We start from the raw sequence: 26,589 nt of genomic DNA, 5'->3' as shown, positions 1-26,589 counted from the left end.
TTAATGAAGATGAGAAGTAGTAGAGCCAGAAAATGGCCCTCATTTCTAACTTGATTTACCCACTTTAGAGACTTACTTATTACTTGGAGCATACGAATACCTCTGTATTAACAGGTTTGTTGAAAGTTTGAAAGGTTTCCTGCCAGATCGCAATTTAGTCTAATTATTTGCTCCCACAAAATTATATCTCAAGTGGTTGGGCAGAATTTTGCCTTTATTTGTTCTGCTGACTTAATTTGGGGGAGGGGCTAATATAATGGGATGTGCTTTTTTGCTTTGTTTTTATTCTAGTAAAATAATCACTATAAGTAATTGCAGATAGTAGATAGAATGAATAATGAAGGAATTTGGTTTCTTTCTTGTAACACTGTGCTTATAAGAAAAAATTCTCTAAATTATGGAAAGTACTTTTAACTCTACACATTTTGGCTGAACTGCAGTGAACATGAGTAAGAGAACAGCCTTATCCATCCATCCATCTGTCCATCTATCCATCCATGCATTTATTCAATATCTGTTGAGTGCCTACTACTCCAGGCATTGTTGATACTGCTACAAAAAAGAGAAGTGGATCTTTTGTTCCATTTAGTGGGCCCTGATGCTGTCCTGCTCCTTAAAACCCTCTTTTCCTCTGAAGTGCATCCTCATTTTATTTATTTTGTTTTCCACAACAAGAGGGTAAACTTCTCTAAGGTGGAAATCCTAGCCTGTTTTTTCTGTGATGTTAGACATTCAACAAATACTTGTTGGATTAGATTGAACAAAGATTATTAAAGATGGAGGTGAGGAAAGCTTTAGACTTGGCCATAGGAATATTAGATGTAGAAGGGCCCTTAAAGGTCTCCTAGCCCATAGATTTTCTTTTCTTTTTTTTTTTAAGATTTTATTTATTTATTTGACAGAGAGAGAGACAGCGAGAGAGGGAACACAAGCAGGGGGAGTGGGAGAGGGAGAAGCAGGCTTCCCTCCGAGCAGGGAGCCCAATGCGGGGCCCGATCCCAGGACCCTGGGATCATGACCTGAGCCGAAGGCAGATGCTTAACGACTGAGCCACCCAGGCACCCCAGCCCATAGATTTTTAAAAGGTATCTATATAGGTGCCTTTAGGGCTGTTTCCAGGGAATGGGGGAGGCCCAGCAGAGGGATTGTGGAACTGTTATAAACTTCACTGTGCTTCTGGCATAAAATTTGCACTTTTTAAAAATTTTATTTTACTATGTTATGTTAGTCACCATACATTACATCACCAGTTTTCGATGCAGTGATCCACAATTCATTGTTTTTCTACAACACCCAGTGCTCCATGCAGTACGTGCCCTCCTTAATACCCATCACCAGGCTAACCCATCCCCCCAATCCCCCCTCTAAGAACCTCAGTTTGTTTCTCAGAGTCCATAGTCTGTCATTGTTCATCTCTCTCTCCAATTCCCCCCCTTCATTTTTCCCTTCCTTCTAATGTCCTCCATGCTATTCCTTATGTTCCACAAATAAGTGAAACCATATGATAATTGACTTTCTCTGCTTGACTTATTTCACTTAGCATAATCTCCTCCAGTCCCAACCATGTTGATGTAAAAGTTGGGTATTCATCCTTTCTGATGGCTGAGTAATATTCCATTGTATATATGGACCACATCTTCTTTATCCATTCATCTGTTGAAGGGCATCACGACTCTTTCCACAGTTTGGCTATTGCGGACATTGCTGCTATGAACATTGGGGTGCATATGGCCCTTCTTTTCACTACATCTGTGTCTTTGGGGTAAATACCCAGCAGTGCAATTGCTGGGTCATAGGGTAGCTCCATTTTTAATATTTTGAGGCACCTCCACACTGTTTTCCAAAGTGGCTATACCAACTTGCATTCCCACCAACAGTGTAAGAGAGTTCCCCTTTCTCCACAACCTCTCCAACATTTGTTGTTTCTTGCCTTCTCAATTTTTGCCATTCTAACTGGTGTAAGGTGGTATCTCAGTGTGGTTTTGATTTGAATTTTCCTGATGGCTAATGATGATGATCATTTTTACATGTGTCTGTTAGCCATTTGTATGTCTTCTTCGGAGAAGTGTCTGTTCATGTCTTCTGCCCATTTTTTGACTTGATTATTTGTTTCTTGGGTGTTGAGTTTGAGAAGATCTTTATAGATCTTGGATACCAGCCCTTTATCTGTAGTGTCATTTGCAAATATCTTCTCCCATTCTGTGGGTTCCCTTTTTGTTTTGTTGACTATTTCCTTTGCTGTGCAGAAGCTTTTTGTCTTGATGAAGTCCCAAAAGTTCATTTTTGCTTTTGTTTCACTAGCCTCTGGAGGTGTATCTTGAAAGAAGTTGCTGTGGCCGATGTCAGAAGTTACTGCCTATGTTCTCCTCTAGGATTTTGATGGATTCCTGTCTCACATTGAGATCTTTCATCCATTTTGAGTTTATCTTTGTGTATGGTATTAGAGAATGGTCGAGTATCATTCTTCTGTATATAGCTGTCCAATTTTCCCAGCACCATTTATTGAAGAGACTGTCTTTTTTCCATTGCGTATTTTTTCCTGCTTTCTCGAAGATTATTTGACCATAGAGTTGAGGGTCCATATCTGGGCTCTCTATTCTGTTTCATTGGTCTATATGTCTGTTTTTGTGCCAGTACCATGCTGTCTTCATGATCACTACTTTGTAATATAGCTTGAAATCGGGCAACGTGATGCTGCCAGGTTTGTTTTTCTTTTTCAACATTTCTTTGGAGATTCGGAGTCTTTTCTGATTCCATACAAATTTTAGGATTGTTTGTTCCAGCACTTTGAAAAATGTCATTGGAATTTTGATTGGGATGGCATTGAAGGTATAGATTGCTCTGGGTAGCTTAGACATTTTAACACTGTTTATTCTTCTGATCCATGAGCGTGGAATTTTTTCCATCTTCTTGTGTCTTCTTCAATTTTTTTTTTAAAGATTTTATTTATTTATTTGACACAGAAAGAGAGCTAGTGAGAGCAGGAACACAAACAGGGGGAGTGGGAGAGGGAGAAGCAGGCTTCCCACGGAGCAGGGAGCCTGATGCAGGACTTGATCCCAGGACCCTGGGATCATGACCTGAGCCGAAGGCAGACGCTTAATGACTGAGCTACCCAGGCGCCCCCCCACCCCAGGGGTAAATCCCACTTGGTTGTGTGGATGATCCTTTTAATGTATTGTTGGATCCTATTAGCTAGGATTTTGTTGAGGATTTTGGAATCCATATTCATCAAGGATTGGTCTGAAATTATCCTTTTTGACAGGATCTTTGCCTGGTTTGGGGATTAAAGTAATGCTGGCCTCATAGAATGAGTCTGGAAGCTTTCCTTTTGTTTCTATTTTTTGAAACAGCTTCAGGAGAATAGGTATTATTTCTTCTTTGAATGTTTGATAGAATTCCCCAGGGAATCCATCAGGCCCTGGACTCTTGTTTTTCGGGAGGTTTTTGATCACTGCTTCAATCTTGTTACTGGTTATTGGCCTATTCAGGCTGTCAATTTCTTCCTGTTTCAGTCTTGGCAGCTTATAGGTTTCCAGGCAGGCATCCATTTCATTCAGATTGCTCAGTTTATTGGCATATAATTGTTGATAATAATTTCTAATAATTGTTTCTATTTCCTTGGTGTTAATCGTGATCTCTCCCCTTTCATCCATAATTTTATTAATTTGGGTCCTTTCTCTTTTCTTTTGGATAAGTCTGGCCAGTGGTTTATCGATCTTATTAATTCTTTCAAAGAACCAGCTTCTAGTTTCGTTGATCTGATCTACTGTGTTTCTGGTTTCTAATTCATTGATCTCTGCTCTAATCTTAATTATTTCTCTTCTAATGCGTGGCTTAGGCATCATTTGTTGCTTTTTCTCTAGTTCTTTAAGGTTGTAGAGTTAGTTGGTGAATTCGGCATTTTTCTGTTTTTTTGAGTGAGGCCTGGATGGCTATGTATTTCCCCCTTAGGACCGCCTATGCAGTATCCCATAGGTATTGGAGCGATGTGTTTTCGTTCTCATTGGTTTCCATGAATTGTTTAAGTTCTTCTTTGATTTCCTGGTTGACCCAAACATTCTTGAGCAGAGTGGTCTTTAGCTTCCAAGTGTTTGAATTTCTTCCAGATTTTTTCTTGTGATTGAGTTCCAGTTTTTAAGGTATTATGGTCTGAGAATATGCAGGGAATAATCTCAATCTTTTGGTATCGGTTGAGACCTGAATTGTGACCCAGTATGTGGTCTATTCTTGAGAAAGTTCCATGTGCGCTGGAGAAGAATGAGTATTCTGTTGTTTTACAGTGAAATGTTCTGTATATATCTATGAGGTCCATCTGGTCCAGTGTGTCATTCAAAGCTCTTGTTTCTTTGTTGATTTTCTGCTTAGATGATCTGTCTGTTGCTGAGAGTGGAGTATGGAGGTCTCCTACAATTAACAGTTGGCATATGTAGTTGGCTGCTCCCATGTTGGGGGCATAGATATTTACAATTGTTAGATCTTCTTGTTGGATAGACCCTTTAAGAATGATATAGTGTCCTTCTGTGTCTCTAACTACGGGCTTTAGTTTAAAATCTAATTTGTCTGATATAAGAATTGCTACCCCAGCTTTCTTTTGAGGTCCGCTGGCATGGAAGATGGATCTCCATCCCTTCACTTTCCGTCTGGATGTATCTTTAGGTTCAAAATGAGTCTCCTGTAGACCGCATGTGGATGGGTCCTGTCTTTTTATCCAATCTGCAACCCTGTGCCATTTTATGGGAGCATTTAGGCCATTCATGTTGAGAGTGATGATTGGAAGATATGAATTTATTGTCATCCTATTGCCTGTGAAGACCTTGTTTTTATAGATTGTCCCTGTAAATTTCTGTTCTATATCACTCTTGGGGTCTTTCAACTTTTATAGAACCCCCCTTAATATTTCTTGCAGGGCTGGCTTAGTGGTCACATATTCCTTCAGTTTCTGCCAGTCTTGGAAGCTCTACATCTCTCCATCCATTCTAAATTACACCCTTGCTGGATAAAGTACTCTTGGCTACATGTTATTCTCATTTAGTACTCTGAATATGTCTTGCCAGGCCTTTCTGGCTTGCCAGTTCTCTGTGGATAGGTCTGACGTTATTCTGATGTTCCTCCCTCTGTACGTAAGGAATCTCTTCCCCCTAAATGCCCTTAAGATGGTTTCTTTTCTTCTAAGATTTATGAGTTTTACTATTACATGCCAGGGCGTTGGCCTGTTTTCCTTGATCTTGGGAGGGGTCCTCTCTGCCTCTAGGACAAGAATGTTTGTTTCATTCCCCAGATTAGGGAAGTTCTCAGCTACGATTTGCTCAAATATATCTGCTAGTCCTCTCTCTCTCTCCACCCCCTCATGGATCCCAATAATTCTGACATTGGAACGTTTCATGGTGTCACTTATTTCTCTGATTCTATTTTCATGGATCTGAGTTGTTTTTCCCTGGCCTCCTCTTTTCCTTTTTTTGTCTATTAAGTGGTCTTCTAGGTCACTAATTCATTCTTCTGCCTCACTTACCCTAGCTGTTAGATTATCTAGATTAGATTGGATCTCATTGATAGCAGTTTTAAGTTCTGCCAATTCAGCTTTCATTTCTGCCCTTAGAGGCTCTATGTTGCCATAAATTGATTTCTCCATTCTAGCTATTGTCTTCACAATTGCTAGCCTGAATTCCATCTCCGACATCTTGGTTATATCTGAATCCATTTGTAAATCTGTGGCATAAGTCAGTCTCTGAGTCTTTCCTATTTTGGAGGTTCCGCCTCTTAGTCATTCTATTGAGGGGTGTTTGAGGGAATATACAGAGTCCAAATTATTGACCAGAACCCAAGCAAGATGCACCTGTTTTCTAGGGACCTTAGGGTTGCTGGCCTCTTGTTTTCCCAGCCTGTCTTCTGGGGGAGGGGCTTGAAGTGCTGTTACTCAGGCAACCCTGTTTGGGCAGAGTTGCCCTGCCCCTGTGGCAGGGGATGGGCTCAGTGTAAACCGGTTTTGGGGGGCTTTTGTTCTTTGGCAGCTTTCCCTGGCAGCTTTCTGTGTCTCTTCTGAGAGTCAGAGCAGAAGAGACCGTTTCCAACCCTCTGCCTCAGAGCAGAGAGATCGCAATCTGTTCTTCAGTGAGCTCTCCAGGCCACACTATCTCCATTTCTGTCTGTGCTGCTATAAACTGCAGTGTCCTGAGTTGTGCACCCCTCAGCAAGGCTCCCAGTCCTTGCCTCCAGGTCAGGGCACGTCTGCCCTTTATGCTTCTAAAACTGCCAGCCATCCCCACTTCGCACACGTGGAACTGCTACTGGGTGTTTCCCTCCGGCAGGGGGGGCTGCCCTAAAGTCCTTTCCCCATCACTACCGGTCTGCAAGTCTGTGCCCCTCCCCAGCGCAGGAGGTTATTGCTCACCAGCAGTGTAGGATCCCCATGGCTCGGCCCCCTTCCCCTTCTGTTTATCCTCTGATATCTGCCCAGGGAATCACGGCTCCCTGCTTTGTACCTCGAAACCAACCACCTGCGATATTCTGTTTGTAGAGATCCAGATCTATCTTTTTACATCTCAGGCTGATTTTGTGGTCTGGTAGATATCCAGCTCAATTCCAGGGACTGGTTGGAATAGAGTCCCCTATTCCTCTGCCATCTTTTCCCCCCTCAAAATTTGTACTTTCAACCCCTTTATATGTAGGGCATTCCTATAAAATTTTATTTGAAAAAAGGGTTGGCTGCTTAAAACAACAGAAAAGGACTGATTGGTCCAGCACCTCTACTGTATAGATCTTTTAGATAAGCCTAAGAAGGTTAGGTAATTTGTTCTAGGTCACATATTTAGTTATTCATACTCTTAAAACTAAAACCTAAATTTTCTATTTTCCCATCTGAGGTCCTTTCTATGACATTCTGTTGTTTACTAGTTCACAACTGTTGCATGACTAACATAATTCTTGATATAACTGAAAGAAGGAATGTTAAAATCTACTTTGACAACACTTCATCACTCCTTGGACATAGTTCAATATTTCTGCACTTAATAATATGACTAGCACACATAAGTGCTTAATGGTGGTTGTTGTATAGGTGGTAGTTATCCATGATTGATTCTTTCCTCTGTCCAGATTATTAAACTGTAATTCTTTTAGTCTCTTCTCATAGCACCCCCACCCTTCACCATAGCTGCAGACAGCTTTCTTGCCTTGTTCTCTGACTGCAGTCATTGGGGTGGACTGGTTGTGGAAACTGGCACATATATAAGAGGTTCTAACCATAGCTACCACTTAAATGCTTTTAGCTTACATATTTACTTATGCAACACTTAACAGTTGTCTGTTGTTGAGATTAAGAAAATAAATGACTGTAAAACATGAGTTGTACTAAAACTGCTTTTGAGAGTTCAGTTGGGGTTTTTTTGTTTGTTTGATTGTTGTAAAATATAAGCATTGTCATGCCATCATTTGTACCCTTCTCACTGCATCTCTACAGATGCACTTTTTGTTTTAACTAGTAGTTTTAGCTCTTGCTGTGGTAGCTTCCCCTTCCTTTGCCTCACCTGTTGCCTATTTACTCTGTTTTTCAGTTGAATGTGAACTGAATTCTCTAGTCCAGATTACCAATATTACTGACAAGGATTTTGAGCTTTCCTCAAGGGATTGTACTTGGGATTATAGTTTTTCACATTTTGCAGACAGATTCTCTAGGACCAGTTTGGCCATAATGGTCCCTCTCTGACACAGATAATTAAGACTGCCTTAGGGAGGGTCTGCTGTCACCAGCCACTACTGCTACTGCTGTTACCAGTGCAATGGGAGAGAGGGGATTAGCTTGGTGGCCAGACAAAATTGGGTTTTCTTTGTTTTTCCTGTTTATTCTCACTTTTGCATGCTGTTACCTCTTTCTTATTAGCACCGAAAGAGAAAAGCACTGTAACAAAAGTTTAGAATTCAAAGGTGGAACTTCAGTATCCATTTGGTAAATATATATATATATATAGGACCTCCACTTTAAAGTTCATGCTAAGTTTGCAACATTTAATTTAAGGCTACTTTCACAATTTTCAGTTTTCTTTTGCTCTCCACTTTTTTTTTTCCTTAGGGATGACTTTGTTATAATGAATGAGAAGTACATCCTATCCGTGCCCATCATTTTGAAATGGATGGATTTTCATAGGGCAGTGTATCTACTGTGGCATAGATTTTGATATTATGTAAAATTCAAACTTTTGAATTTATAATTTAATCTTTTCAGGTGTTCATTTTTATTTGTTGGCATTGATAATGGCTTTTCTGTTCATAAGAACCACAGTAATATCATTCTTAATTGCAATAATTGTGCAGTGCAGTTATCATTTGTAAAGCCTAGAGGTTCAAGAAACCCGGATGATCATCATTTCCAGATAGAGGGTGGCCAGACTATTTTTAGAAGAGATTTGAAACTGAGATCATTAGATGATTTGAGGGTATGAGACTATGACTTGGTAAGTTAGAAATGTGGGTGGTTTATCAGACTAAAAGCTGATTTTCTATAGAATACTGCTAGAACTAGGATTTACTTAGAGTGACCTTTATCTCACTAGAATCTTTGAACATTATATAATGCAAGATAATAGTTTGCATTTATCAGAGTCAACACATGTTTATTATTTATGGGCCTTTATCTAGGAGTTAAGGTATTAATTTCACAAAAGCTGGTTAAATGTGTTCTATTCCTAATTCAAGTTTTTATACTGTTAATGTATATAGATTATTCTTTAAAATGTATGTCTAAGTTAAACAGAAGAATGGGCAGTTGTCTGGGTTTTAGTCCTGATTTTTCTGTGGATCCTCTGTCTTCTGGCCTTTTTTTCTTAGAGGTCACCTAATAGATACCACTTTGCTAATGCATCAACTTGACTATTTCTTATAATTGGACTCAAGGAAACGTCTATCACAAATGGAATTAATATCTAAGTGATCTATCTATGCTATAGAATAATATAGTTTTACAAACTTGGGGCATTTTTTTAAACACTGTATTCTGATAGAAGCCACCAGCTGCACTTATAACCAAAAATTATGCTTGTATATTAATATATATGGACAGTGAAAAACAGACTCAGGGTTTCCTCAGAACAGTCCTATTTATATTTATTTATTCATTGATCTTAAGTATGTCAGACCAATACTTATAGTGTAAAAAACACTTTATCCTCCATTAAATGAGACCTTAGTGCCTACCTTACTCTGAGCTCATCAGAGATTCATTTTTAACCAAAATGTGAAAACACACTCCTTTCCAAATATAGATAGTGCAATTCACCTTTTTCAGGAGACTTTTAAGGACTTTCTTACCTCTCATTTATTACATTCTTCTGAATTTAGCCTCAGGCCTTTAAAATGTTTCCAAAAAATGTTTTCTCAGTCCCTTTTGTCACAAAACTCTACTTCCTCAATGGGGACAGTGATTTGTTGGATATTGTCTCAGTCTCCTGGTTTTGAAGTATGGATTTCCTTCCTCTGCCTGCCCGCCACAGAATAGGCATTCTAAGCTTTATGGAGACCCAGTATGCCCATACTCAAATTTATAAAAGAAAAATCAAAAGCAAGACCACATGAAGCTTGGTGGTACAGGGATGCCTCACTGTATGAAAAAAAAATGTGTTTCTAAGAAACCAAATATATAAATTCCATATCTGTAAAAACAAATCTTACTTGAATGTACAATATTAGCTTTGCATTTTAAAATATTCCTATGCGGACTGCTTTTGGCATTTTAAAATATTACTATGTGGAAATGTGTCCCCACGTAGAATTTTTCAAGAAATGACTCTGATTTCTCAACCTGATCTCCCATGGTCTCTTGTGGTTTCCTCTTACTTCATTATCCCAGTGACTCAGGTGTACTTTCCTGCCCCCTGATCTCTGCTTTGCTATCACATATTAATATATCAAAACATAATTATATATTTGTATATTTATATGTGAGATATAGTTAGAATTTGCATAAGAGCTCTATAAACTATCTGTTTACCTATTTACCTAAATTCCATGGTATCCAAGATCAGCAGGCACAGTGGGCATTGCTAGAGGGGTTGCTGTCTTTTTTTTTTTTCTGTATGTTGCCATTTATTCTAAATATTCTTATTTTGCCTCTTAACCTTTACATGACATACTAACTCTATTCACTACTGAAGTGTAACCACTTCTGAAGTGAAATGGCATCTATCTAACAGTGTTGAAAATGCTGTTGGTTCTTTAGACTAGAAAGTGGACACTCTTCTTTTTTCTTTGCACCAAAAGAGTTTAACCCATCTTCAGTGTTGGCAGGGATAATGTTCTTTTGATTTGTTTTTAAAAGGGTATGCACTAGTAATCTCATTTTGGACTTTCATTTTCCTTCTTAACTATTCTGCCCCTTGGCTTCATTTGCCTCTTTATAGGGAAGAATGCATCTGAGGTTTTCTTTGCTTCTGCTCTTGCCATAATATGTAGACTAGTTTATGGAGAAATACATCAGCTGCCTGCTGTGCATTTAAATTCCCCACTTCGCTACTGCATTTGTGTGCAGCAGCTGAAAGACAAATAGATGAATGCAAGGCCATTTTTGTCAGCAAAAGTTTTTGGATACATACATTACCGAGCACACATATCATTAAATATGAGTTTAATATCTGGAAGCAAAAGTGGCAGTACGTCAACTTTGTCCACAGAGGAGAAAAGAGGTCACTGTTTATGAGAACTAAATGGAAGCATTTCCTTCCTTATCAATCAAAGAAATTAAGAGATGAGAATTGGTCTTTTAGGCCATCTGGTTTCTGCCCCAGGGACCAGTATAGGATTGGTCCTTGCATTATTATATTCTTAGTGCTGGTTAGTTTTGTTACATATTCCCATAGTTTTGCAGTAACTTCAAATGCTTCTGTAACCATAGTTCTTCAACTTCCCTTGACCAGAGAAGTTCAGGTTGTATGTCACTTCAAAAGAGATGTCCCCCTTTCTTTTAAGCTTTCAGTAAGCTTTATTTACCAAACTGTATCAAGTTACTGAGATTCAACCTTTTTAAAATAACTTATGTCTACTTGACCCTAACTTTTTCCTTACCTGTTTTTTGTTTTTTTGGTTTGTTTTTACTGTTCTGAGTGGTCTTAAACAATTTTAAGAATTTTATCACCATACAGTAATTTAACATTGTCAGCATCTTAAAATTAGACCTCTGAGACCAGCTATCATTTCTTACAAAGCATAGAACTGGGAAGGGAAGGATGTCCAGAAACTGCCTCACTATGTTTTGTTTCCCTTCTCCTCTCCCCTTCACTCCCTCACTTCCTCTCTTCCTCTTCTCCTTCTCTTTCGTACACACAAACACACACATACATATTGGCCTTATGTTAAACCAGATCATGATGCCATCTGGATGGGGGTGGGGCATGTACGGAAGAGAATGGAGGGCCTGAAGTGGAATTTGGGGCATGAGAATCAGATATGTTAAGGAAGCAGTGAATTAGAGAATTTCCAAGCCGTTAGGGACCATGGAGAATGTTTCCTAGTTACACAAATGAGGAAAGTGAGGCCTAGGGAGTTAAAGCCTAAATTGGTTGACTTATCTGGAGTCCATTGTTTTGTTTCCTATGCTAAGCTGAAGGCAAAAATTGTGAGAATTAAGAGTATAGTGTCAACATCCTGGATTTGCCATCTGTCCATTAATTCATTTAGTTAATCATCATATATTTATTGATTAACTATTTTGTGCCAGACATTGTGCTGGGTGCTAAGGACACCATATGGCCCCTGACCTCAAGGAGTATATAGTTTATTTACCAAACCCTAGTGGGAAATAGAGAAGCAGAGAAATAGGCAATCACAACATATGGAAACGTATGTTTCTTTTTTTTTTTTTTTAAAGATTTTATTTATTCATAAGAGACAGAGAGAGAGAGGCAGAGGGAGAAGCAGGCTCCCCGCTGAGCAGGGAGCCCGATGTGGGACTTGATCCCAGGATCCTGGGATCATGACCTGAGCCAAAGGCAGACGCTTAACCATCTGAGCCACCCAGGTGCCCGGAAACGTATGTTTCCATAGCACATGTAGGATGCTGGCAGAGCATATATAAGGCATCCCCTAACTCAGCTTTAGGTAGCTGGGGATAGCTTCCTGGCAGAGGTTACCCAAGCCAAAGTGGGGCAGAGTGTCCAAGGCTGATGTTAAAGTATGTGCAATCCTTGAGGCAAGAACTGAAAATGGTTCAGTATGCCTAGAGAATATAGAGTGGTTAAGGGTTGAGAGGAGAGGTGGTTAAGGGAGTTGGTTAAGGGGACTATAGAGTATGGATGAGGCTATAGAGATAAATAAGCAGGAGGCAGGAGCCAGGTCATAAAGTACCTTATTTGCCATGTCAGGGAGTTTGAAGTTCTGTGGTCCAAGAGTGATAAAGTAGTCACTGAAGAGTTTTTAAGCCAGGAAGTGACATGATCATGTTTGTCTTTTAGAAGGATCACTCTAGGGGCACCTGGGTGGCTCAGTCAGTTGAACGTCTGACTCTTGATTTCAGCTCAGGTCATGATCTCGGGGTCGTGGGATCAGGCCCCACGTCAGGCTCCTCACTGGGCACAGAGCCTGCTTAAGATTCTCTCTCTCTCCCTCTGCTCCTCCCCTCCCTTCCCCTGCTCTCTCTCACTCTCTTTCTCTCTCTCTCTTAAAAAAAAAAAAAGAAGGACCACTCTATCTGCAGCTGGAGAGTTGACTGGAGTCAGAAATATACGTGAAGAGGCTGTTGCAGTAATGACCTGAACTGAGGTAATGATAGTTGGGATGAAAAGAAGAGTTCACATTTGAGATAGGAAGTAGAGTCCGTTGGACTTGGTTACTAGATGTGAAGAACAAGGGAGAGAGATGACTATGGATAACTTCCAGGCTTCTGTACTGAACAGCTAGGTGGGTTGTATGCTGTTTACTGACATGGAGAACATGGGAGAAAAAGCAGGATTTTTGAGTAAAAATAATGGATTAAATTTGAAGTACCCAGGGGATGCCCAAACCAAGAAAGATCTGGACTAGAGATATAGATATCAGAGTTATCAGCCTATATAGAGATATGATTTGAAGTCATGGGATCCCCAGAGCCAGTCTGAGGATCATTTGCCCTTAGACTTTATTTGGCCTTAGACTCCTTTAGTTATCTGACAACTGTAAACCCTCTCCCCATAAAATTTACATATACACTTCTGCATGCGATTTTAGGAGCTTCATAGACCTCTTGAAGCACATCCATGAACCCTTATGATGTCTAGATTAAGAACCTGTGCTTGTGGAAGAAGAAGAAAAGAAGCATAAAGTGAAACACTGGCATTGAAGAAATGAGTAGAGGGAAAGAAATCCATGAAGGACACTGAGAAAGAGAAACCAGAGTTAGGGGGTGTCACAGAAGGCAAGGGAAGAGTTTCAAGAAAGCAGGAATGGTCAGCAGAGTTAAATGCTGTAGCGAGAAAGAATAAGATAAGGACTGAAAAGTGGTCACTGGCTTTAGCAATAAAGACTGCCAGTGACATTTGCAAGGGTTGTTTCAGTAAAAATGCTGTGGACAGAAGGCAGTGATTCAGGAGTGGATAAGAGGAGAGGAAGTAGGAACAGCGAGTGCTGGCCACATGTTTCCAAGGGGTGGGGTATGGAGGGGAGGCTTGTCTTTTGTTAAGACAGAATTGAGAGTACTGAGTGTCTTTTAGAATTTTCTTTAAATTTATCATGTCATTTTCTGAGTTCTTACCATCAAAAGAGAAAAGAACAAATAAACCGAAGAAATTAGGTCTGTAAGAAATGGAGTTTCATGGATTTCTAGTGCTTCCATTGAATATTAATAAATGATGAATTGTAGTTTTAAATCCCTACAGTTCTATATCTCTTCTTCAGTTTTGCTTAAGGTGTCCATCTATCCAGAATCCACAATGCCTCAGGCAGTACTAAATTAGCACTATAGGTGTATTCAGGCCAGCCTGGCTGGGAATGAGAGAGGCAATAAGGCTGGCTTTAGACCCTTGATTGAGGAGCCAGCTTTGTAATACCCAGCTTAGTAATTATGGGGGCTTTGTGTTTGCATGCGTGAACCTTAGTTAAGCTTTGTCATAGGTTTTCCAAAACAGCTGGGGCTTTTGGTCTATGAAGACATTAATTTGTGTCTCCAGGGGCTATGCATAAATCAAACTGGGAAAGAGGGAGGAGGAGCGAATTTCTTTGTGTGAATCCCAGCTCCCTGTTAACTGTTTAATTGAGGAGAAGGAAAGAGTCCTATGACAATTACTGAATTAGGGATGCACTATTATCTTCTGCTTGATATATTCTTGCTTGGTGTATTTATGCTAAGAAAGGCAGTAAACCCTGTCTCCCCTAAGAAGGCCCTGCTTTGTTGACCTTCAACAGAAATGTAGAATCAGATTTCACAGTTCCTGTTGTTTCAAAGGGAGGCTTAATTTTCGTGGTGATGGTTGTTAATTTAAACTTTGGTCTTCTTTTCTTACCATCTGCTGTGTAGTGGCCTCTCTGTCATAGCTCAGAGATAACAGCAAGAATCCCACCTGGGGAAAGCAGAGTAATGACATAGGCCTTTGGAAATTCTGCTTTCTTCCCCTCTAGCTGCAGAGAGGATAATTGGGAGACCACATCATCATGGATTTGTCACATTGGAGTGAATTAGCAATGGGAAGTGAGCCTGGACCTAAATTTTTCTGACCTTTAGAAATATCAGTATATAAAAAAAGAAATATCAGCATAAATGATGCTGTGATGAGCCAAGGTTACCCCCTCCCACTATTTTGGATTTATCTTTCAGCCACTGCATTAATTCAACAAGAATGCCAAAATGTTGAAAACAGAGGTTTTTCATGGTTTTCTTGTCTTCATATGTGCTGCCTTTTTAGTCTGATGGAGAAATAGGTGATAGCAAATAGAATATACTCTGTAAAATACTATAGGAATTCCTACCCTACAGGCATGTGTGATGTGTGTGTGTCTGTGTGTGTCTGTTTTACTAAACATCTTAACATTCAAGAGCATGATCATAGAGGGAAAGGATCATGTTCTCCTCTAAAATCCTGTGATGCCATTGTCAGAGTTCAAATACCAGAATTCATAGCCCATGACTCATTATGGTGTTTCTTGAGTTAGGAGCCAAAAAACACAAATTTTATCAGTGTTTTATCGGACTTTTTTTTATTAATAAATGTAACCAGCAGTGTTGCTTCTTAAGACTTCTATGGGTAATGTATCTATAGATTTAATTCGAGTAGAGTAACAGCCTTCATAGATTATCTTCTTAGAGGATTGTTAAAAAAGAGGGTAGCCTAGGCGCCTGGGTGGCTCAGTTGGTTAAGCGACTGCCTTCGGCTCAGGTCATGATCCTGGAGACCCGGGATCGAGTCCCGCATCAGGTTCTCTGCTCAGCAGGGAGTCTGCTTCTCCCTCTGACCCTCCCCCCTCTCATGCTCTCTCTCTCATTCTCTCTCTCTCAAATAAATAAATAAAATCTTTAAAAAAAAAAAAAGAGGGTAGCCTATATAAAAGATCAGACTGCACATTGGACATCTTTCATAAACCAATTACTTTATGGGGCACCTGGGTGGCTCAGATGGTTAAGTGTCTGCCTTCGGCTCAGGTCATGATCCCAGGGTCCTGGGATCGAGTCCTGCATCGGGCTCCCTGCTAGGCGGGGAGCCTGCTTCTCCCTCTGCCTCTGCCTCTCTCTCTCTCTCTGACTCTCATGAATAAATAAATAAAACATTAAAAAAAAAAACCAATTACTTTACATGCACCAAGAGTAAAAGGCATTGCTCTATAGTAGTTTTAATTACTACCTTAAGATTTAAATTAATAACAAAAATTTTAAACATGCTTATGGTATGATCGCTGACACAAGGTAATGGGTGATGTATGTTCTCAGACATTCTCACAGCATATTGAGCTGTGAGGAATGTAATGTAAGTTGAGCTATGAGGAATGTAATGTCTACTCAAGGTCAGGTTCCAAGCCATTCCCTATGGTTAATACATTATACACAGTCTTGCTCAATGCAGCTCTCTCTGTTGTACCTCAGTTGCAGACATTGAGCTCTCCCCTTCAGCTTGGCTATATAACAATAATCTTTGTAAAACACAATTTCATTAACTGCTTTAAAATTACATAAGCAAGAGGTTGGGAGAATAAATGTTCAACTATTTCAGTTCTCTATTTAAATTACAAAAGTTGTTTAAAAATCCTATTTTGTTTGGACTGTTCCTTAGCAATAACTGGATTAAAAAGTTTTGGTACAGGAAAATATAATTTTTTAATTAATAAGGCACAGAATAGAACTATATATTTTTAGATCCAGAAGAGACACTCCAATTTGTTTAATACAACCCTCTCCTTTTACAGAGGAGGAAACTATGATCCAAATAGGTTAAATGACTTAGGATCATATATTAAGTTAGTGATGTATACAGTGCACTATCTCTAGTTCCGTGACTCTTGCTTAGTGATCTTCTCAGAATTCTGTACTGCCTCCAGAAAATTGGAAAGGTGGAAACTGAACTCCAGCCTTATACTTTCAAAGCATACACTCTACCTCTCTAACATGCTTAATCGGTACTAACCAACAAGATTAAAATTATTATATTTTTAATTCAATAAGTTACTTAGGAAAGCAACCACACAAAATGGATTGGAAGAGACACTTTGGCAGTAATGCCCATCAGTATATGTGGCAGGAATTAGATTCGCTGCATTATTATGCATCACCTGCTAAGAAAGCAGAGTCCCAGGAAAGAGCTACTGGATCTGGCCAGTACAACTGCTCTGATTCAATAAGTAACTTGGAAGTTTTGTTGGAATCGATCACTCATTAGCCTGTGGGCCAGGAAAAAGGAAATCAATGAGCAAAAGGAATCATGGTGATAAGAGAATAGACCTAACCCCTGCCTTGCCCACATATGCCTTTAGCTGAGCTGTATCTTCCCAAGATTAAAGAACTTTAAGATTGAAGTCCCACTCTACTCTGCATGGCATACGTGGGTCACACCTCTGGAATAATGCTTTCTATCCCAGGTACTACATCTTAAGAAGAACACTTGACAAACTAGAATAAAACAAAGATGGTCAGGGGCTGGGAAACCTGCCATATTAAGGAAGGTTAGAAACTGGGACTTTGTGCCTGGAAAAGAGAAAACTTGGGCATGGAGAATAGGAAGGAAACTGACGTATTTTTAAGTACCTACTGTGTGCTAGGCACTTTGCACACACTTCCTTTCATCCTCATACAACCCTATGACCGTACCTCCTAATACAGAGTTAAGAGTAATAATACATGTTAAGAGTAAGATAAACTCAAAGCCCATTTCAACTCTAAAATTATATGAATCGAAGTTGGTACATCTACTGGTTAGTGAGCAGCCATGCCCTTTCTAGGCCTTTTGTGGACTTAGTTGGATAGTCAGAGCTCACAGTTGGACAGGCTTTATTTCTGTTACTATGTAGATTAGCTATTGGCACAGATGAAGTATAAGTTAATGCCCTGGCCCATCAAATGGAGAGAAGCCATATCAAGGGTTTGTTGCAAAAACAAATTTAGAAATCACTGGACAAGGTCAAAAGAAATCCATTAATGAAAATTGATTAGCCTCCAGGGTTCTCTTTTCTAATTACAACAGTTTATAATCCAAATGAATTTAGTACCCACTTTCAAATTCCAACTCTTTCACTTTATCTTAATAATTCCTTGCATTAACTTGCCATATGGTTCTTCCCTTTCCAATCTTATGATAATGTCATTTGTCTATTCATTCAGACACCTTTGTATTTCTAATATTGGCCAATTACAAAAGCCATCTGTGATTCATATAGCATTCTCACCTAGAGCACAAAGGGTTTTATTTAATTTAAAAATACAAATGTACCATGCCATGAGGAAAATAACAGCTAACTAACCCTTTCTCTCTCTCTCTCCCTCAGCCCTCCTTTACCTTTCTTTGGCTACCTTTCTAAAATATTTTATGAGAAAAATGAGCTTTTTAGGAATTCCATTACTGTCAGTGGTAGAAGTGAGAAGACACTATCATTATCCTCCTTTGCTCAATGGCTCTTGAGAGAATTGGAAAGGCAGCTAGGAGTATGGCTTATTACTACTTCCTATGGCAGAGATGACAGTGGGTTGTCACCTGGGAAGGCAAAGGGGCAGAGAGAAGCTAGTCAAGAGCTACTCTGGAGAAATACAAACATAAAAACTTAAGACTTTTCAATCAGTTGCTCCTCAAACTGGCTGGAATCCCTGTAGAAAGCCACTGAGTCTTTAAATGTGTCCATTCTTTCTGGAGACTGACTAATCAATTTGACATTGTGTATTGTACAAAGGATCAAAAATCAGGGTCCATCTACACTGATTGTGATCCATTGTGTCTTGCCAAAGTTATATGAAGTTTTTATAAAATTCCCAAATGCTCAATTCCCTAGAGAAGGGAATTCACTAACTGTGGTCTACTTATGTTTCACAGCTAGCCTGTGTCTCAATTTAACTTTACTAAAAGCACCAATGATATTTCAGAAACAATGTATGAGGCTTATATTATTAGAACTATTTTTATTGACCTAACTGAGGCCTTTGATTTAGTCACCCATAAACACTTTCTTCAGAAATTCCATGATTCTGGGCTTAGCAGTGACCCTGTAAAATGGTTTTCTCTCCATTTAGTTCTTGCCAACCTAGCCTCGACCTGGAGGTCCAAAATACTTGCAGACTGTCATCTTCAGTGAAGATTAACTGAAGCCTCTCTTTGGCTGATGGTGAAGGAGAGTTCAAAGACTGTGCTGGCAGCACCATTTGCAATCACAAAAAAAGGTGTTCCTTTTGAAATCCTCTCCCTCTTTCTAGCAGGTCTGTTTATGTCAGGGGTACACTTTTTAGCAGAATCTATTCCTCAAGTTGCTTTCAGTGTACATTATCCCCAAAGGCGAAATATTCGTGGTAATACGTATGACATAACTTATATCAGTAGAGTAATAGAATGGCAGGGCTAAATGGGATGCTATAGAACTTCTAGCTTGATATCCTTGTTATAAAATGGGGAAACTGAAGCCCAGAGATGTTGAAAGACTCATCTGAAGCCATACAACTAATTAGTGTCAGAGCCTAGAGTAGAACCCAGGTCTCAGGATTCCTGATCAAGTGCTTTTTCTGCTAGGTCATGATGCTTCATGCCTAGCTATTTCACTTAGGATTTATCTGTTATAAATATACATATATCTTATATATAAGTATATATTATATAGATATGTCTGTTATATATTCCATGAGTGGCAACATAACCTAACAGGTAAGAGTAGATCTGGGTCTGAATTTTACCCCTTATTACTTGTGTGAATTTACACTTCTAACTTAATCTCTGAGCTTCAGTTGCCTCATCTGTAAAACTGAAATAATAACACCCACCTGTAAAAATTATGGTGAGAATCAAATGAGAAAATGTATATAAAGCACTTTGCATAGTGCCCTAAACATAGTAAACTCTCAGTGAATGGTTGCTATTTTTACTATATAGCTTTTTTTCTACATAATTCATTCATTTTTCCCTCCCCACTCCCAAGGATAAGAATTCTCTTGGAAATCTTAATTTTATTAAACTAGTATGCAAATGTGTTAAATGCAGCAAAATTGTTTTAGCTAACCTGAGTCTAGTGTATAGGGTTTTTGCTAAGTTAATTGCAACCTAATTTGGTTCTGTTCAGTATCACATCTATTTCCACAAACAGGAAATTGTCTTTTCTAGATTTTGATTGGCAGAAATGGTCTTATAAACTTTACTGAATTACATTAGTGTTGCTCTGTGGTGGAGGAGACACTTTCGTTATAAGCCTCTGTTCCTAGGTGCTTATCTTTTTCATAAAATTACTGTTTGGACTGAAATATTTTCAACTTGTTTTCTATTTCAGTTGGGAAGGAAAAAATTGGAGGGTAGGAAAAAAATGGGGAAATTTCTTAAAACATTTTATTTGACTACTGAGTAATCACATTTTAAGATTTTCCTGTTTGCTCCTGTAGTTTCAAAATGTTAAACCCCCATAAGAACCCAGAAACACACAGCACAATTATTTTAAAGAACAGCTTGCAGAAATTCCACAGGAAGCAACCGTGTATATATGAGATCAGAGTCATGAAGACATGGTACCTGGCCCCAGAAGCTTTCTTTTTCAAATTATTTTTGACAATCCAGATTTTTTTTAACAAATAGATTTATTTAAATTGGGCTGTGCTGTTTCATATTACCAACTATCTTCCTTTCTCAACTTGGTTGAGAAATATTTGTCAGGAAAAAATAGAGGTACAAAGTAAATGAAAAGAAAAGGTTACAGAAGAATAAAGGAAAACAAGGATTCGTACATGGAGCTGGAGGCTCAACTAAGACACTAAGGAAAGGCTAATCAGAGATTCCCAAGATGAGAAGCCAGAGCCCAGTGAATACCCTGGTGATTTTGGTCAAATTGATGTCACTGGGATCTAAGAAAGATGGGGTCCCATTGCAAGGAGAGCTCTGTTCATTAGAGATAGTCACAACTACCGGGAGTATGCCTGAGGACCTGAGAAGGCAGTGGAGGCAGCTGAAAGAGAGCAAGCATTTAGGCTGGACCTAGGAGTAGAAGCGGAGTACAGAAACATCAGAAGCAGCAAGAACACATAGGTGCAAAGGTTGGGCTCTAGAGTAGAAACTAGAGAAAGGAGGAACAAGAAGGGACTGTGTAATCACTTAAAGCAGTATTAAGCTATGTGGTTATTGCAAAATTGACTGCAACTTACCTTAACCCCCATTTAAATTGTAAACTCCATCAGAGTAGGACTGATCATCTGTTTGTTTACTGCTATATCCCCAGCACCAAGAGCCATTCTTGGTTCACAGTAGGTCCTCGCTAAATATTTGTTGAATGAATGAATGAATGATCTGTATAGAAATTTAAGCTTTCCTTCTACCAGAGTGAAGATCATTATATATGTGACCTGGCTGATTGTGCTGCATTGGAGTAATGGGGAGGAAAAGGTAAAGAAGTACCTTAAACCCAAGATGTAAAGCAAATGGCTGTGGAGACCCAGGCTCAGGGCAAGGATGGTTTGGAGGGCTCCCTTTAGAGAGGGCTCCATTTGCCTTAGTTACTCAGAACAAAATTGCCCTCATTTTTCAGATCTCCTTTCCCTGGGTCCTGGGCTGTGCTATGCTGGGATTAGAAAGGAGGGAGGCCAAAGTCAGGTTGTCCTGAGGAAGAGGCTCCCCATTTGATATCTTACCTGCTATGGACAGCCTATGATTGCTGTTCCATTGCCTGATTAAAAACAAAAAAGGGGGGCGCCTGGGTGGCTCAGTCATTAGGCGTCTGCCTTTGACTCAGGTCGTGATCCCAGGGTCCTGGGATCGAGCCCCACATCGGCTCCCTGCTCCGCGGGGAAGCCTGCTTCTCCCTCTTCTTCTCCCCCTGCTTGTGTTCCCTCTCTCGCTATGTCTGTCTCTGTCAAATAAATAAATAAAATCTTTAAAAAAAAAAAAAAAGGAACAGCCTTAGAAATCAGAAAGCCTTCTCTCCAGTTACTCTCTCAAGCTCATTTGAACCTGTGCAACCCCCCTATGGGCTTGTTATGCCAGCTTCTAGAACAGTGCCTAGCACCTAGCAGGCACTCAATAAATATTCGTTGAATGAATGACCCTGCCTGGTTATACAGTTTTGAAAGACCACCCAGTGTGCTGGGCCCTTTTCCATAGTCCCTTAAAGAACACAGGGCTATATCAGGATGAACAATTATGAGGAAATTGGAGAAAAGGAATGGAAAGTAATTATAATTTTATATATGCCTGCATTCTGGTGCATTTCGGGGAATCCCCTAAGCAACTCATCTGAGTTGCGACTCCAAATCAACATATAAAGCAGTTCTTTTAAATGTGCAATGCTAAAACTCAAAGTTTAACACCTGCTTTCCTTCTAGGGTGAAAAGGAAATTTTGTGCTCTCTATATGTGTCATTATATACCTGAATACTTACACTTGGGGTGAAACTGTTAAAACATTTGTGTCTTTCTTGTGTTTCTCTGGCCCATCAGTTAATAGGCTATACTTAGATATGTAATTCAAGACTTCCTCACTCCTAATCCCAAAGCATTTGAGCATAACCAACGTTTTGCTAGAAGGGGGTGGTGTGTGTAGGCAGATATGCTTTCTACAGGGTGAAAGTTGGAATTTGAATCCCAAAAGGTTTATAGGCAGATTTTGGAGATTTGGGAGGCTCCCACTCTATGCAAAATATCATGGACAATATTTTTAATAATAGGATAGATGTGTAGGATGTGAAACTAGTACAGGAAATGTAGAACAAGAACTTTTGGCAACCTTGTGCTTCCTGTCTAAAATAACTGTTATAGAACATTAGTGAGAGGTAGTATGCTAGAGTGAATTCTATCATTTTCCTTATTAGACTCTTTATACTACTGAATTTTCTGTATATTACAGATTTTTTCTCTTATTTTTTGTTCTTAGAAAGGTCACATCCCAACTGTGTATGTATAAGCAGATATCTATATTTAGTTTCTACCTTTAGGTACATTTGTTTACCTGAGTTATATCTTCAACAACTGACATGGTATTGTTCAGGCAAGACATTTATTTTGAGCACCATAAGGTTTCTGATGGGAGTGCTGTAAACTCCAGCTCTAAATTGACGTTGAAGAATCGATAAACTACTTAGCGGAGGAATAAATGACTCAAGGTAAAAATAACCAAGTAAAAAGTAACTCCTGCTTTCTGTGCAAGCATATATAGTGAGAAGGAGCATATTTGACAAAGAGAGCCTTAAACAGTTATCATCCTCAAGGTCCTGTCCCTCATCTGGGTTGACTTTGCAGATTATATTTTTCTTTCATTCAGAAAGAGATCATCACGAAGGAGATCAGAACCTGCTGATTACAGTTTGGCAAAATGTTTGGGATCATGAAACCAGCCAGATTCTTTTCCTAGAGAAGTCAGAATTATTTTCCCCCATTGAGGGTATCTTTATTTGCTAGCAATGTGTTAGTGATTGTGGAGGACCTAAAGAAGAACTCTTGCCTTCTTGACTTCTTCCTTTTTTTGGTTTATTCTAAGGACTCTGTCTCTCCCCATTTGATCACTGTTTCAGGTATTTTTCAATGAGATACAGGGATTAATTAATTCATTTCATAATTCAGCAAAAATGTATTGAGCACCTGCTTGGTGCCAGATACTCTGTTAGATATTGTAAATACAACAATAAAACAAATCTATATATATACCAAGGTCCCTGCCCCCATTGAACTTTGAGGCAGACAAGTGAACAGAAATAAATGAGTACATATATAAAATTCTTACTGATGGTGGTAAGTGCGAGGACAGACAGCTACAGTTGAGAAAAAAAATGGCAGGACCTACTTAGATATCATGGAAGGAAGGTTTCTTTGAAAAGATGCATTTCAAGCTGAGGTATGATGAAGAGAAGGCGTCTGTCACACAAATAGCCTGGGAAACAGCAAGCACAGGTTAAGTCAAGAAAGGCTAGGTGTGTTGCAGGAACGGAGGGAAACCCACCATAGTTAAGTGAAAGGGAATATGGCATGAAATAAGGTTGGGAGAGGTAAATGGTGCCACATCATGCAAGGTTTATAGGCCTTAAGAAGTTTGGATTTTATTCTAAAAGCAGTGGGAATCCATAGAAAGGTTTTAAGCATAGGAATCATATGAATTGTTTTATATTTTTTGTAAAGACTACTTTGGCTGCGTGTGGAGAGTGAGTGAAAGGTGGACAAGAATGGAAGCACAACAGCTAATTAGGCTATTTATTGCAGGAGTCTAGGTAAGAGAAAATGCTGACTTGGATAAAAATGATATTAGCAATGGGGCGCCTGGGTGGCTCAGTCGGTTGAGCATCTGACCCTTGATTTCAGCTCAGGTCATGATCTCAGGGTCGTGAGATCGAGCCCTGCGTTGGGCTCCGTGCTCTGTGGGGAGTCTGCTCAAGATTCTCTCTCTCCCTCTCTCTCTTCCTCTCCCCTCTGCTTGCTCTCTCTCTCTCAAATAAATAAATAAATCTTTTTTAAAAATGATGTTAGCAAAGATGAAGAGAAATGGAGAAATTCAACGTGGATTCTGAAGTTAGAATCAAAAGGCAGGATTTACTGATGGTTGGGAAATCGGAAATGTTGAAAGAGTAGAAGTCAAGGTTGATATCCAGTAGAAAGGGGAAAAGTGATGATGCAGAAGAAAAGGAGTATCAGCAGGAGCAAAGTCTTTGGGCAGGCAAGAGATGATGGCATTGGGGGACACTCCTTCCATTTCAACAAGACAGAAGAGAAAGAATAGATAAAGATGTGGGTCAGTGTGTAGATTTGGAGATGGGAAAATGAGAGAGCTCTTTCTTAGAGCTTTTGTTTTCTCCACAAAGTATGAGAAAGTCAGCTAAAAGCAGGAAGTGGGAGAGGAGTGGGAAAGATGTGGAAGGATTGAGGAGATAGGTGAAGATATATCATGGTCACTTGGAAGAATGGGAAAGTAAGTTTAATGCAGAAGTAGCATTTTGGGGCAGAAATGAGTGCTCAATTGAGGCTTGTGATCATGAATACTTGACATGAAAGTAAAGCCCATCAACTCAGCTATGTGAATTTTCTGCAGTCATGTTCAGTAGCTCAGGTGCAGGCCCACAAAAGGTAGTTTAACTGAATTCAACTCCTATTTTGCCATATGAATGTATCTGGGAGAGCATAATGTGGTAGAATGGAACGAACGCATGACTAAGATTGAGCGAGGACCTGGGCTGTAATGCAGTCTCAAGCTACTTGCAAACCATGTGACTTTAGGCAAGTCCGTTAAACTTGCTCTGCCTCCCTTTTCTCATTGGTAAGATAAAAAGTTTGGACCAAATAATCTTTAAGGTTCTTTCTGGCTCTAAAACTGTGTGATTACTTTTTTTCCTTGGGACAATTCCTAACCTCAACCAATTTCTCATTAATATAGTGTTGTGATTAAGCATGTATACTCTGGAGCCAGACCGCTTGGATTTGGATTCTAGCTCCACCCCTTCCCAGCTGTGTGACCTTGAGTAAGTCATTTTACCTTTCAGTGCCAGTTTTTTCATCTTTGCAATGGGCATTACAATACCACATATTTTACTTAGTAGGGTTGCTGTAAGGATTAAATGAGCCAATGCATGTGACACTCTTGTACTGCGCCTGTACTGTGCCCTCAACAAATGTTAGCCATTACCCCCAATAAGTTCTAGTTCTACATCATCCCTTCAGCCATAAAATGTCTGAAAGCTTGGAATCTCTTCTGCTTGCAGGCATGCATACCACCTGACATGATACTTAGAGTACATCATTTTGTTTCAGGTTGGCAGTATGGCCCAGAAAAATGATTCTGGGGCCAGATGAGCCTTGGTTTAAATCCTGAGCTTGCCATTTACTTAGCTGTGAGATCTTGGGTAAATAAATTAATGAGCTGATACTCAAATTCCTCTTCTACAAAATGAGCACAATAGAAATATTTATCTGATAGTTTGTGGGAGAAAATGAAATGAGATAGTGCATGATAGTGTACGTGATAGTATAGGGCTTGGCATTCGGTAGGCATTTAATCAAAGCAATTATTATGATTATGGCACCCTGCCCTAATATTTACCTTGTTATGTCAGTTCTTGAGGTATAGGCAACTTTTGTCCCTGTTACTTGTTATTTTCCTGAAGCACAGAGGAGCAGAAAGTAGCCCATCAGAGAGAAAGACCTAAAGAAAAAGCAGTATCAGCCAGTACATGAGGGACGGGGTAAAGCTAGAAGGTCTAGAATAAAGGGGTACACATTGTTATTTGTTACAATAAATATTGTAAGCACATAGATTTCTTTTTAACATTGAAATCTTCCTTTAGAATTTGAATATTGTCTGCCAGTGAGAACAGGTTACTAGAGCCCAGGAAAATAGTATGCCTGATCTCCTCCACTCTGTCTGAGAAGGTCACCATTGCCTTTCACTTCTGGACAATGACACCTTCCACGGATCCCTGCTGATCAAGCTCCAGGGAAGTGGCTGTTCCTGTGAGGTCCTTGAGCTCCTTGATAGAAAGGCATCATGTGAGGCTGAAAGTGTAATAAAATCTCATTCATATCTGACCCTCAGAAAACTGCTTTGGAAGCAGCACCTACTTTGCTTCCCATATTTGAAAACACCCTACTGAGTTGTACTGATTTTTTTTTTTTTAAAGAAAAGAAGTATGGAGGAGAGTAGCTCATTCCAATGCTTTCATGTACCAATATTCAAACCAGTATTCATTTATAAGGCTCAAAAAGGAGCTCAATTAATATCGATGTTTTAATCTCAATGTTATTTTCCACATGCAATTAATTATGAAGATGAATCAGACTCAACTTTTTTTCTTATCAATTATAGTTCAGAAAAATATCATATTTAATTCTTCTAGCTGAAATCTTGGTCATTCTTGTTAAATGCATTTCATCTTATCAGCCTGCTGATTTCTTCTACTGAACTGAATGACCAATGTTAATGCAAGACTTTATCAACTTAAACGAAAAGTAAACTTCCATCCCAGTCCTAATATCCCCTTGTATATGCTAATTAAATAAGTAACTTA

The 26,589-nt window shown here is 39.3% G+C and overlaps 1 protein-coding gene across 8 annotated transcripts in view; it reads left to right on the top strand.

Moving 5' to 3' along the window:
• ENOX2 (ecto-NOX disulfide-thiol exchanger 2) overlaps nucleotides 1-26,589 on the top strand; it is a 284,761-nt gene that overhangs the window by 47,604 nt on the left and 210,568 nt on the right. For 4 of the 8 annotated variants that reach the window (XM_064574569.1, XM_064574575.1, XM_064574573.1 and 1 more), the window contains exon 3: nucleotides 24,963-25,047. The exons of the other annotated variants lie outside the window; for them this stretch is intronic. The gene's annotated coding sequence lies outside the window, so the exon portion shown is untranslated. The remainder of the gene's footprint in view (nucleotides 1-24,962; nucleotides 25,048-26,589) is intronic. 8 annotated transcript variants of the gene reach the window in all.

This window comes from Mirounga angustirostris, unplaced genomic scaffold (genome assembly GCF_029215605.1).
Source record: "Mirounga angustirostris isolate CCGP_5_RB_7025 unplaced genomic scaffold, mMirAng1.0.hap1 SCAF_11, whole genome shotgun sequence".
Taxonomy (NCBI): Eukaryota; Metazoa; Chordata; class Mammalia; order Carnivora; family Phocidae; genus Mirounga; species Mirounga angustirostris.
This window is presented reverse-complemented; position numbering and strand designations above follow the sequence as displayed.